The following is a 13433-nucleotide window of genomic DNA, read 5'->3' as shown; positions in this document are numbered from 1 at the left end:
CAGGGTCCGCATATAAATAGTTCTTACTCATGGCTAAATCTTTGTGCAAAAATGTTAATACTTTCAGCCAAATGTTAGTACTGCATTTGGGCCGGGGTTTTCCAATTAGAGGCTTTTCTTAACTTTGTTTCAATCTCTCTGGCTGTTACTTCATCCCATTTCATATTCTGTACCTTTAAACTTCTTATTCTTTCTTTAACTTCTTCTGTCCATTTAGCATCTTTGTTTTGTTCCACAGGATCTTCATAGATATTTCTCCAAAATGTATCTATTTCTTCTTTTTTGGTGGTCTTTCAATTCCTTTTACCTTGTTTCCCAATTCTCTATGAAACTTTTTTGGTTCATCAATAAATTGCTTATTTTGTACTTTTCCTTTATATTCGTATCTTCTAAGTTTTTCCACCTGTGCTGAAATTTGTAGTTTGTTATTTGCGATAGTGCATGATAGATACTGATCCGTTCTAACACTGTCCACTACTTTTATCACATCTATCTTTCTTAGTATTTTTGTTGATCTTTTCCCTCTTCTATAGTCTTCTAACACTGACACTTCTTGTCTTAACTGCTTTATATTTTTCTCTATTCGATATTTCCATGATGGTGTTCGATTTCTCCCCTTTCTTTCCCTCACTACCCTGTGTTCTTGTGGTAGAACATTATCAGTTATTAATTTAGCTGCACAGTAATATATCCTGTTTGCTTCTGTTATATCGCATGGATCTCTATGAGCAGTCCTGATCACTGTGCTCATTTGTTTTATCAGACTTCTGACTTTTTGGGTTTTATTAACCTTCTGTAGTCTTATTTCTTTCATTAATCGTAATATGTCTGTTAAATCGAGCAACTCTTCTCTTAGCTTATTTTCTTCCAAACTGAGAACACATCCATTGTTTTCCATTTCCTGTGGGCATTCTATAGAAAGTTCTGTAGCATCTTCCTGTGGCACATTCTCTTCACTTTCATCCTGTGCCATCCATTGCTCTGTCATATGGGAACTGGCCTATCACTCCTCAACAGTGACTGCATCAGAGTTTCCACAGTTTACTGTTCCATCCCTTGCTGTCTAACTTCAAGTGAGGATTTATACTGGTTTCCTGTGTAAGGCTCCAAATGATCTTCCTATAGTGCCTGACCAATTGCTTCCCATTCCACTGGTTTCCCCTTAATTTGGATATCCATTGCTCTATCCTGTTGTGGTGCTTTATGAATTAGATTTTTTACACTGAATCCTGCACTTTGCAGGTACTGCATAACCTCAGTTTCTATTTCTTTAACTTCTCCATTACTAATCTCCTTTTCCTCTCTGTCCTCTTATTTTTGTATTGTAAGGTTTTCCATGTCTGGATTCCTATGCCTGTATTTCTCTTCAAATATCTTTGGTGCTGATTTTTTTATATTAGTCTCTTTTTCTTTCCCACGTCCATATTTTTCTTCAGATATTTCCCGATCTTCCTGCTTCTCCTTACTTTGGGGACTCACTCTATCATGCTGTGATGTAACCTGTGTTAGACACCAAATATTTCACTTCGCAGGCACTCCATAACTATAACTTCCCTTTTTTTAACTTCTACTTTACTGATCTTCTTTTCTATGTTCCATCTTTGTGGTGGTATTTTTTTTATTGTGAAATTTTCTGTATTCAGATGCTTTTGCCTGTATTGGTCTTCAAATATCTTTGGGACTGCCTTCTTTATATTGATAACTTTGGCCTTCTCCTTTACATAAATATTGCACCATATCAAATCTCTCTTTCTTTCCCATGGCCACATTTCTTTTTTATACTTTTCAAGTAGCTCTTGGTTTTGTTGTTTATATTTTCGCACTTCTTCAGATGCTTCTTTTTCTAAACAGATCAAAGTGTTTTGATCTATATACTGTTTTCACAAATCTGTTGTATTAATGAACACAAATTTTCATTTGAAGCTTCTGACAGTTTTTCTTGTGGAAGTATCTTTCTTTCCTCTAATTTCTCTCTTAATCGTTTTGTGTATCTTGTGTCTGGAAATTCTGGGCTTTTTGCATAATAGTAACAGTACATAATTTATTTCTTATCCTCAATAGTCCACTTTATTGGCTTTATGGCTCTTCTTTGGCCTATCCGTTTTTGGCCCCATTGTAGGAATGTTTCCGGATTTTGAGGATTCTACACTGTTATCTTTTCCAGTCTTGGCACCAGTGTGCCTACCAGAATTGGGCACTTTTTTATCCTGGGTCTTGTGCACCCAGCTCTCACCCATGTGGCTTGCTAGATACTGTGAAAGAAACATGGAGAAAGAAAACAGCCCCTTTAAAAGTGTGATAGCACACTTTACAGGACTACAAAAACATTAAGCACTGTAATGCCCATAGTAAATGAGCACATGGCAAGAGCACCTGAGGCATAATAGAGGGCATATAATAGAAATGCTCACCTTAGAGAGCTCAGATCAGAGGCAGACTACTTGTCTTAGTGCCTGCTGCATATTACAAATTCCTACCATGGTGATATGGACCTTTTGAAGTTAAAGAGAAGATAGGTGAAGTAAACTATAATGTGAGAAAAATAGGAAATGTGGAAAAGGGAAACTAGAACAGATATACCACATCAATGTTTTAAAGCCTTGGAAAGAAAAGTACAGTTTCGTACCTACCATAAATGTAGATGTTCAAGTGTTCACACTGCTGCAGTCATCACACTTGGGTTATCCTGCCATCAGGCAGTCCCGCAGTCGGCCAGAATTCCAAAGTCTTGGTCCGGCGTCGGTTGCTGTCGCTTCTTCCCTGACGTCAGTGCACCAGGGGTATATAAGATGCATCCGACGCCATTTTCTTCAGTGTTTCTTGCCCCAGATGTCAGGTGCCCCCAAGTAGGTAGGCAATACATATAAAATAAAAACAATACCTTCAGTCACAAGCAAATACACCAGAAAGGTTGTGTAGGATAGAAAGGTATAGATAAGGCCAGCTAGTTCAGAGGGGATGGAGGGAGGGTAACCTGGACTGCAGCAGTGTGAACACTCGAACATCTACATTTATGGTAGGTACAAAACTGTACTATGTTCATCGTGTTACACTGCTGCAGTCATCACATTTGGGTAGAATCCCAAAGCTAAGGTTGGGTGGCTGGTCTATAAAGAGTTAGGATTGGCTATGAGGCCCTGCAGAACTGCAGTGGCAAATCCTGCTCTGGATTTAGAGTAAAGAGGCAGGTGGTAGTGCTTGGTAAAGGTGTGCACTGAACTCCAAGTTGCAGCCTCCAAAATTTCCTTGGTAGGTACTCCTCTGAGAAAGGCCACTGAAGTGACTCTAGCCCTGGTGGAATGTGGCCTAATGCTATTTGGGATTGATTTCCCATGCTGTGTGTAGCAGTAACGAATACAGTGACCTATCCATTTGGATATAGTCTGCTTTGAGATAGCTTTGCCCTGTGTCCTGCAGCATATGCTACAAACAGTTGCTCAATTTTTCTGATAACTTTTGTTTTGTCCAAGTAGAAGTGTAGCTGCCTGTGTATGTCCAAAGAATGCAGAAGTTTCTCCCCTTTATTCTAGGGGTTTGGATAAAAAGTTGGCAAGTGGATGGTTTGGTTAAGAGCCACACTAGATACCACCTTTGGCATAAAGGTAGGGTTTGTCCTTAAAGAAACCCTGTCCTGATGAAAAATTATAAATGATTCCACTGCCATTAATGCCTGTAGCTCTGAGACTCTTCGTGCTGAAGTTACTGCCAGGAGCAGAGCTGTTTTACATGATAAAAATTTTAGATCGGCTGTATTGCCTGGCTCAGAAGGTGGCAGGGTCAGTTTTTCCAAAACAAAATTGAGGTCCCAAGTTGGTATTGGTGCTCTTCAGGGCGGTCTTATGTTTTTAGCCCCTCTGAGGTACTGCTTTAGCAAGGGATGAGAGAATAAAGGAGGATCCATGTTGTAATGTGCTGAAATGGCAGAGGCGTGGATCTTAATTGATGAGAAGGATAGGCCTCTGTCCAGCATCTCAGTTAAGTATTGTAAAATCTGAGGAATGTTTGGAACAAGAGGGTCTAGGCTTTGAGCCTGGTTCCAGGCGCAGAATCTCTTCCATTTTTCTGAGTAAGCTTTCCTGGTGCTAGGCCTCCTGGCCTTCAAAATGACGTCCATAACCGCTTTAGAGAGGGATGTTGCCTGTTTGACTAATAAATATGCCATGCAGCCAGGTTTAGGGTTTTGAGCTGACCATGCAGGATCTGATTGTTTTGTTGAGTCAGAAGGTGTGGAATTTGAGGCAAAATCCATGGTGGGCCTTGTGCTAGGTTCCTTAAGAAGTGCTGACGTGGCCAGTCTGGAGCAATCAGGATCATCTGTGGTTTCTCTTGTCTGGCTTTTAGGAGTACCTTTGAAAGGAGAGGCAGAGGCGGGAAGGCATAAACTTTTAGGTTTTTCCAGCTGAACAAAAGAGCATCCACTTTCCATGCTTGTTTGTGATAAGTCCTTGTGCAGAATTTTTGTAGTTGGCAATTCAGTGGGGAGGCAAAAAGATCTATGTCTGGGCATCCCCATTTTTGCGTTACCATGCTGAAGATTTGTGGATTCAATTTCCATTTGTGAGGGTCCATGATATTTCTGCTTAGATCGTCTGCCAGAGTATTTTTCTTTCCTGGCAGGAATTGTGCTTGCAGGTGAATTTGGTATGTTAGAGCTGTGTTCCACAAGGTCATGGCTTGCCTGCATAGGGGGTAAGAATGAGTGCCCCCTTGCTTGTTTATGTATCACATTACTGTGGTGTTGTCTGTCTTTAATAATAATTGTCCTGGATGCGGCTTTTTGATTGATGTGAAGATGCATCTGGTCTGTGGTCCACTTGCCCTGAATGCATTTTCCTACCATGTGTGCTCCCCAGGCGTAATCCGAAGCATCTGTTGTTAGAGTCTGCCTGGCTGTGGGTAGGTGAAAGGCTGACCCATGTTTAGGTGACATGCCTGTGCCCACCATCGAAACTCCTGTTGTAGGCAGGGAATCAGTGGTATTACTGCTTCTAAACTGTGAGAGTGCTGAGTCCAAACACTTTTTAGATACCATTGTAGTTTTCTCATATGCAGCCTGGCATATGGTATTAGTAGTATGTAGGATATCATGAATCCCAGGGCCTGCAGAATTTTTCTTGCAGGGAGATAGGACTTTTTTGCCAGTAATTGAAAATATTGAGTTAGTTGAACCTGTTTGTCTGGCGTGCGGTAAGCCATCTGGGCCGTTGTATTTAAGCTGGCAGCAAGGAATATAATCTGTTGTGAGGGTACTAGTTTTGACTTCTTTTCATTTACTGTGTACCCTAGTGAAGTTAGCAACCTTTTTACAAATGCCAAATGCTGTAGAAGAATGTCCCTTTGTCTCTGCTTGAATGAGGCAGTCATCCAGGTATGGATATATTTGAATTCCTTTTTGTCTGCAAAATGCAATTACTGGTGCCAGGCACTTTGTGAAGACCCTGGGAGCAGTAGATAAGCCAAAGGGCAGTGCAGAGAATTGGTAGTGCATTGTACCAGCTTTGAATCTGAGGTATCTTCTGTAATTTTGTCTGATAGGGACATGCAGGTATGCCTCTTTGAGGTCCAGAGTAACAAGCCAAGCGTTCTTGCCCAGCATGAGTAAAAGCTGCTATAATGTCAACATTTTGAATTTCGGAATATCCAGGTAAGTATTTAGAATTGAAAGGCCTAATATGGGCTTCCAGGCCTTGTCTTTTCTGGGGACCAGGAAGAGTCTTGAGTAAAATCCTTGTCCTTTTTTCTGCTGTGGTACTTTTTGAATAGCTCTCATGTCCATGAGGGCTGAAATTTGTTTCTGTGCCTCTACCCATTAATTTTGTGGCAGGTCTGGCATTCTTTTTAGCCTTGGTAAAGTATGAAAGTGGAACCTGTAACCTTGAGACACAATATTTAGAACCCATTTGTCTTGGGTGATTGTTTGCCAGTTTTGAGAAAAAAGTACTAGTTTTCCCCCCAAGGGAGCTTCCAAAAGGGAAGTGCTTGGCGTACAACGGGGAAAGTCATTGTGACTGTTTCCTGTAAGGTTGAGACTTGTCCTCACATCCTTTTGGGGTTGAGGTGCCCCACTGTCGTTGTCTGTTTGAGCCTTTGGGTTGAAATCTGACTCTTGGGCTTCTATATCCGCCTCTCTGTGGTCTGTCTGACACTGGAAAGGACCAATTTTTTGTAGGCCAATTTCTGCTAAATCGAGGTGGCTGTACCTGTAAGAAATCCTTTACTGTTTGCATAGATTTAGCTTTATCCTCCATTTTCTTTAACACTTCTTCTGCCTTAACACCAAACAAGGTATCATGCTGTAAAGGAGCATCCAATAATTTTGCCTTAACATGATCAGGTAAACTCTGTTCTTTTAACCAAGCATGCCTTCGAATCACTGAACCTGTAACTGCGGCTCTACAAGAGGCCTCTAGAGAATCAAAATCACATTGCAGAGTATGTTTTCCCACCTGTTCAACTGCATGCAATAAATCCTGCATTTCTTTACAATCAGGAGCTTCTGAGCTTGCAAGCATTTTCTGTTTTAATTGAGCCATTAAATATTGTTGGTACTTAAGCATGTGAAACTGGCAATTTAAAGCTCTTACTGCTAAAGTTGCAGAGGTATATACTTTCTTCCCCCATCTATCCAAAGCTCTGGAATCTCTGTCAGAGGGTACTGGATTTTTTGCAATGGAAGCCTTAACCCCTTTTGGACCCTGGGAAATAGTTTCTGGATCAGCAGAAGGGTTTTTATAAAGAAACTTGTGAGAGTCAGGGACTCTATAGTACCTATCTGGCTTGGCTGGTGCAGGGGGCAAAGAATCAGGAGATAAGCTGGATTCAGAGAACACATCATCCACAATATCTAGCACAGGCGGAATAGCCAGGGGCCTGTGCTGAGGCAATAGAAGGAAATCTCTGAGCCTTTTCTTAGATTCTGAGTAATCCTGACTTTCCCAATGGAAATGCTCCCTCATGGTATGTAAAGTTTCCCCAAAAGAATAATCCTCAGGAGGAGAGGCTGAAGGGATAGATTCTTCAGCATCAGAGTCCTCATAGGGGGGTAGAGAGTGCCCCTGGTCTGAAGGGGAATCAGAGGAAATGGAAACCTGATCAGCAGAATCATAGTCTGTATCCTGCCTAGGCCTTTTCTCAGGAGGGGGATGGGAACCCCTGATTAGAGTAATGAGGTCTTTGGCCATTTTAAGCATCTGTTTCTTGGGCATGGAGGCTTGTCCAGGAGAATGCTGTACTTGTTTCTTTGTCTTTAGTGGTACTTTTGTCTTGGCTGTAGTTTTAATGGTAAGTTGTGAAGGTCTGAAAACACCCTCAGAAGCCGATGCCTGCTCAGCGGCTCTGGACCCATCTGAGGGATTAGTTTCTGTAGGCCCAATACCTTCAGTTTCCAGAGGCCTAGTTGTCTCCACGTGGGAGTCGGAGGTGGCCTGTGGCTCTGAGGTAGCGGGTTCAGGGGCTGCGAAAGCGCCTCACTGAGAACTGGCAAACTGGCGACTGGCCTAGAAGTGGCTTCGTCATTGGTTTTGGACCTCGGATGTCTGTCTTTATCCTTATCCTTGCGTTTTTTCGGTATTGCGGTCGTCGGTTGATCCGACGGCATAGTATAATTGGACCTTCGGCCAAAGTAGTGCAAAGCAAAATCAAAACGCCTTTTAATAGTACGTTTGTTAAATCTAGCACAAAACCAACAACTAGTAACGTCGTGATCAGGGCCTAGGCATGGAATACAGTAAGAGTGGAAGTCCTTATGAGGTATTTGTTTTCCACAAGAAATACAATTATTAACTTTTTCTGACATCGGTCTGAGGCAAGAAAAAAGTTTCCCCAACGGGGTACTTAGCTTTATTGAAGACTTCAGATCTGAAATTCGACTTTGAAAATCTCAGGAGTTAGTCGACCGGCACTTGCGATCTGCTTCTGCTTCGGGCACCACGCAGCAAGAAAGACTGAAGAAAATGGCGTTGGATGCATCTTATATACCCCCTGGCGCACTGATGTCAGGGAAGAAGCGACATCAACCAACGCTGGACCAAGACTTTGGAATTCTGGCCGACTGCGGGACCGCCTGACGGCAGGATACCCAAGTGTGATGACTGCAACAGTGTAACACGATGAACATCTGAGGTTGCTATAGTGAGGGTGTTCACAGAAGTCAAGGCTCCGATAGTATGACAGTGTGATCTGATGTCAAAATAGCAGAAACCTTGCCAGTATTCCAGAAACAAGGTAAAGAATATCTACTTAGAAATAGGGATGTATTCTCAGAATTACTTAATAGCACCAACTGAATCCACCGCAATACTGAAACTTCTTCAGATGAAAAAGAATATCTAAAGCCATATTATGTGTCAGAATCCCAAGACCAAATAGTCATCGAAGAGGAAGAGAAAACTGTTCAAACTAAGGCTTACAAAAAGAGAGTCCAAGACTGAGAATAGCCCCATCATACTGCTCCTCAGGCTGGATAAGTCTGTAAGGTTTTGTAATGACTTCAAAAACTAAAAAAAGTACTTCCAAATGTGATTCCTACCCCACATCTCAAGTGGATGAACTAGTTGAAAGACTAGATATGGCAAGATTTCTGTCCACTTTAGATTTAACAAAGGACTGTTGACAAATTCCTTTAGCTCTTGAAGCCAGTTAGAAAACAATGTTCTCCACACCTAGTGGCCTGTTTCACTTACATTTATGCCATTTGACACCCATGGATCACCAATGTGACCTTCTAAAAGCCAGCTTGAGTCGTTAAACCTCACATCTAAGCATTTCATGGCCTACCTTCACTGAGGACTAGGAATGTCACTTCATGAAAGTCCAGGCCATACTGGACTTATTATGTAAGGCTGGACTGACAATCAACCCCAAAAAAATATAAAATATATATTAGGACTGCCAGAAGTACATTATCAGGGCCACATAATAGGCACAGAAACATAGAAAGATTACAAAGGGAATAGAAGTGGTACATAATTGCTTATGTCGACTACAAAGAGACAGGTAAAGGCTTTTCTTGGATTAGACAGTCATTACTGCAAGTTTATCTTAAACTTTGCCACAGTAGTGTACCCCCAATGGCCTTGAACAAGGGTAGGGCTCAACTAAATGTCAGTTGGACAGAAGTCGCAGAATAGACATTTAAGAAGTTAAAGGGTAAGTTGCATTCTGATCCCATATTATTAGCCCCAGAGCTGCTGTCTTCACTGATACCTTAGAGGTGGGGATCAGTGCTATATTATCACAAACAGTTGAGGAATATTAATACCATATTTGTTGCATTAGCACTAAATTGAGCATTGCTGAGAAGAGATACTCTGTGATAGAATCAGCATGCCTAGCTATCAAATTGACGTTGTGTACATTCAAATATTATTCAGTAGGGAAGAGCGTTCACATTAGTCACAGACCATGCCCCACTGCAGTAGTCATATAGTAATAAGGACTGCAATGCTAAGCTTTCTGGATGGGACTTGTCCTTTCTCCTATTTAAGTTTAGGGTTCTTCTCCATACTGGTTATTGTTGCCTCACAGAGGATTGCTGAAGCTAGGGTAGTTCTTTGATGAAGATGGGTCATGTGACATGATTGTGCCTGGATGGCAACCAGGGATATTATTTACCACATGAAGAATACCGTGTGGTGTTTCTCCAGGGATGAGATTCTGAAAATAATACAGAGCATTTCCTAACTCAGAAGTAACAGGTTTCCTGGAAAAATAGAGAGCAGCTCACCTTGAGCTGAATATTAGAATGACAGCTTTGTAATATGTCAGATTCCAAAGTTCTGTGAAGGGACCTAAAGCAGTCTTCGCTAAGACACCTGGGCAGACAAATGCAGCTACAAAAATCAGATGAGTCATTCTAGTATCATGAATGAAGCCTAGTCACTAAATTCTGGACAGGCTAGAAAAGGAGCATTCTTCCTTGAAGAAACAAACTTGTTTTTACCATTAACCTAGAGAGCCTGTAAAGAACTGCTTCTACAATGCATTTATAGGATACAATCTCTAAGCTGGATATGCTGTTGGACTGGCATCCTCTGCAGTTTGTTCATTTCCTGTGAGCACTGTGTTGTTTTTCTGAACTGCACTGTGGTGTAAATTGGAGTTATGATGCTAAGCTAACACTGAATATGAACCTTGTGTCTTAGGTTCATAGGTTCATAGGTTCATACTAGGCTATCTGCCCAAGGGCATTTATAAGCCTAGCCCATAGTTATTTGGCTTTCGCCACCCCTTTAGTTTGAATAAAACTATGCCTATTATTTTGCTGTGCCTCTGTCAAGCAGTGACACTGAAGTAATCCCTGGGGTATATCTGCGATCCCCCATCCATTGGTCAAGATTCCTCTTGAACAAGGCCAGCGAGGTGCTCTGCCTCACATGTACCGGGATTTTGTTCCACAGCATAGGGAGTCTCTGGGTGATGAATCTGTCCCTCCAGCATGTTCTATTAATAACCGTGTCAAGGTTTAAGTCTCCCGCCCTTGTGGTTCTGAGGGATCTTGTTTTTGGGTTCTCCAACCCCCAAGTCTGAAATCTTTTCTGTTGTTGTTGTAAACTAAATCTAACATTAACAGTAAAAGCAGATCCAAAGACTGTTTTCATTGCTAATACTCATCTACATTTGTCAGTATATGTACATATTACCCATGCATACATATCTGTGTGCATACATATGTGTATGTATATATATATATATATATATATATATATATATATATATATGTGTGTGTGTGTGTGTATATATATATATATATATATATATATATATATATATGTGTGTGTGTGTGTATGTTATGTTGATCTGCATACTGTTAAAACAAATTGATCAACATTATGCATGTTGACACACTACTATGCATGCACTGAAAAGTAATCTTGGCACATGGAAAACTTTAAAAAAGCACAAATAAAGTATTGTTTTTTTTTTTTAAGGGGGCAAGCCCTCCACACCCTCCACACCCCCTGCTAATTATATATTCTAATGCCAAGGTCACACAATCTATGGGGAAAAGGGTATATTCCCCTACCTGGGGATCATCAGTCTCACATGCCTGTTGCCTATCTGTTTAGTCAACTAAATTGTGTCGATTAAATAGATGTTGACCAAAGTCCCATTTGACAAAGTTACCAGGAACCATATATATTCTAATAGTGGTTCCAAGGTAAATACTAGGCAGTCAGTCCACAGACCACCATTGCATGCCTAGCCAGTAACCAGACAGTGAGCAAAGGTGCAAATTATACCCTGTACCTTGTGTCTGTGAGGTAAAGACCTTAACCATCATGCCAATCTCCAACCCTAAAAAGTACAGCTATTCCCCATCAGGCTAGTGTTTGTGTGTGTGCGCGCGTGTGTGTATGTATGTGCGTGTGCGTGTGTGTGTGTGTGTGTGTGTGTGTGTGTGTGTGTGTGTGTGTGTGTGAAATCAGGCAGTGTTCAGATTTAGTAACTGAAGGATGAAAGGAAAGACGTGCATTGAGATTTCCCAAAAAGCTTTCCAGTTGTTAGAAAAATCTATCTGAAAAGATAAAGGAATTGAAAGATCATTCGAAGAAATCAGAAACATGACCAGTGCTGGTGGGCATATGTGATGAAAATGGCTTGTTAATCTAGCATTGCTTAGTGGACAAGATTTAAAATTGTGTAGTATTCCCTCAATATTCTCTACATACATCTGAGTGTGATAGTGTGTCTGTGCAGGCCTGAATTTGCTAAGTTTTTGTATTCTTCTATGTTTGCTTTAGAGTAATACTTATTAATGTATAACTTTCTTGTTTTTCATTTTCCCACCTTAGAGCAATATGTAAGACTGTTGGTTACAGGTACAAATAGATAAGGCCATTAAAGATGGAAAATCAGCAAAGACAGAAGTTGGTAATCGCCCATAAAAGAAGGAAGTCATAGTGAGAGTACTAGCTTTTTATCCAAGGTAGGATAGCTCTCTTAATTACACAATGGCTTGCCTTAACAGGGCATGATATCAGTGTAGGCCACCATAGCATTGCAGTGACTGATTATTCAGTTTGTCTCATTACATTTATTACATTTCTCTTGGTCAGATCTTCTAATGGCTGAGCTGGATAGTCTTGAGGCCCAGGGGGTAGAATATTCAAATGTTGCAGGATATAACAATTTAAACTTTAAACTCTGCTTCTGGCAACAGCAACTTGCCAGAATAAAGGTACATCTCTTTTTTATGTGATAGGTACCGAGTAATCATTGTCAACATATGTCCCTGTGTACACTATTATAATAATAGTTGCCTTCCTCCAAAGGACTGATAAAATCACCTTTTGTGCATGTCTGGAATTTAAACACGATCTTTCACAGTTGTCTTACTGTTTATGGACATAACAAAAACCCTGTGGGTTCTTTCAGTATTAAGTCACATGCTTGTCGATACAAACACTTCTTAATTAAAGTTTTGCATTCATTACTCTCCAGTTTCTCAGGTATAGTATTAAATCTAATGTTTTCTCTGCAGAAATGGTCCCCTAGTTCAGTGATCTCTGTAGCAGCACTTCCTAACCCATTTCATTTACTGCCGTCCTTTCCTGAATACCTTTTTTCCCATTGCAACAGCTCTTGGATGGCATCTGAGTGGTACGAGAGAGTTTCCTCACTTTTCTGGATCTTCTTATCATTTTTCGCTATATAGTCCATTAATACATGTATTACATGTACTAATGGACAATGTATTTGTTTCTAAAACGTTCATATTTTAATATAGTGTGAATCTTATTTGCTTACAAGATTGCCTAGTGTAGACTTAAAATGATATGACTGGTTTATGATAAAGGCTGCATTGAGTCTTACGGTTTAGTATGATTGGATCTTTAAAGTGATTAAGCAACTGGCTGCATAAGATAGTTCCTGGAACTACGTAGAGAGATTGTGATTGATGTAGAGAGGGGCCTGTTGATCATGTGATCACTTGTTTATGCTGCTTAAATTTAATTGAGTTTTAAATCTGTTTTTCCTGATGAAGTTTTATATTTAAATAAAACAAGAGCACTAAGTTACATTTGTTCCTGTGTATTTTAAAATAATCAATTTTGAGTCTCTGCGGAATGTTTTAATGTATTAATATTCCACCTAAAACAGCTACAGAAGAGCTTAAGAAAATTCTGGGAGAACTAATCAGCTTTCAGCAGGGAATATTACTTACAGGTGGGGACTGGAATTTGATTTTCAACAGTGAGGATGCATCTGGGGGTGGACCTAGAAGGGAAAATATAACAAAAAAGGGTAGATTTTTGAAGACATGTATGAAATGTGAATTCATTAGTAGGCGTTTGAAGAGAATTTGCATATTATTCCCCAAGGTACAAAAACTGAGCTAGGCTAGATAGAAGTTGTATTTCACAGGAACATTTGCATTTAATTGAAGGTTTTGTTACATAACCAATACCTATTACAGCTCACGCTCCATTAAT

At 40.4% G+C, this 13433-nt stretch overlaps 1 protein-coding gene across 2 annotated transcripts in view; it reads left to right on the top strand.

Moving 5' to 3' along the window:
- Positions 1–13433, top strand: part of AK8 (adenylate kinase 8) — a 2747949-nt gene that overhangs the window by 1822263 nt on the left and 912253 nt on the right. The window lies entirely within an intron of this gene.

Source organism: Protopterus annectens, chromosome 16.part0 (assembly GCF_019279795.1).
Source record: "Protopterus annectens isolate FY-2018-M chromosome 16.part0, PAN1.0, whole genome shotgun sequence".
In the NCBI taxonomy this organism is placed as follows: domain Eukaryota; kingdom Metazoa; phylum Chordata; order Ceratodontiformes; family Protopteridae; genus Protopterus; species Protopterus annectens.
The sequence above is the reverse complement of the archived record's forward strand: the minus strand, read 5'-3'. Positions and strand labels throughout refer to the sequence as shown.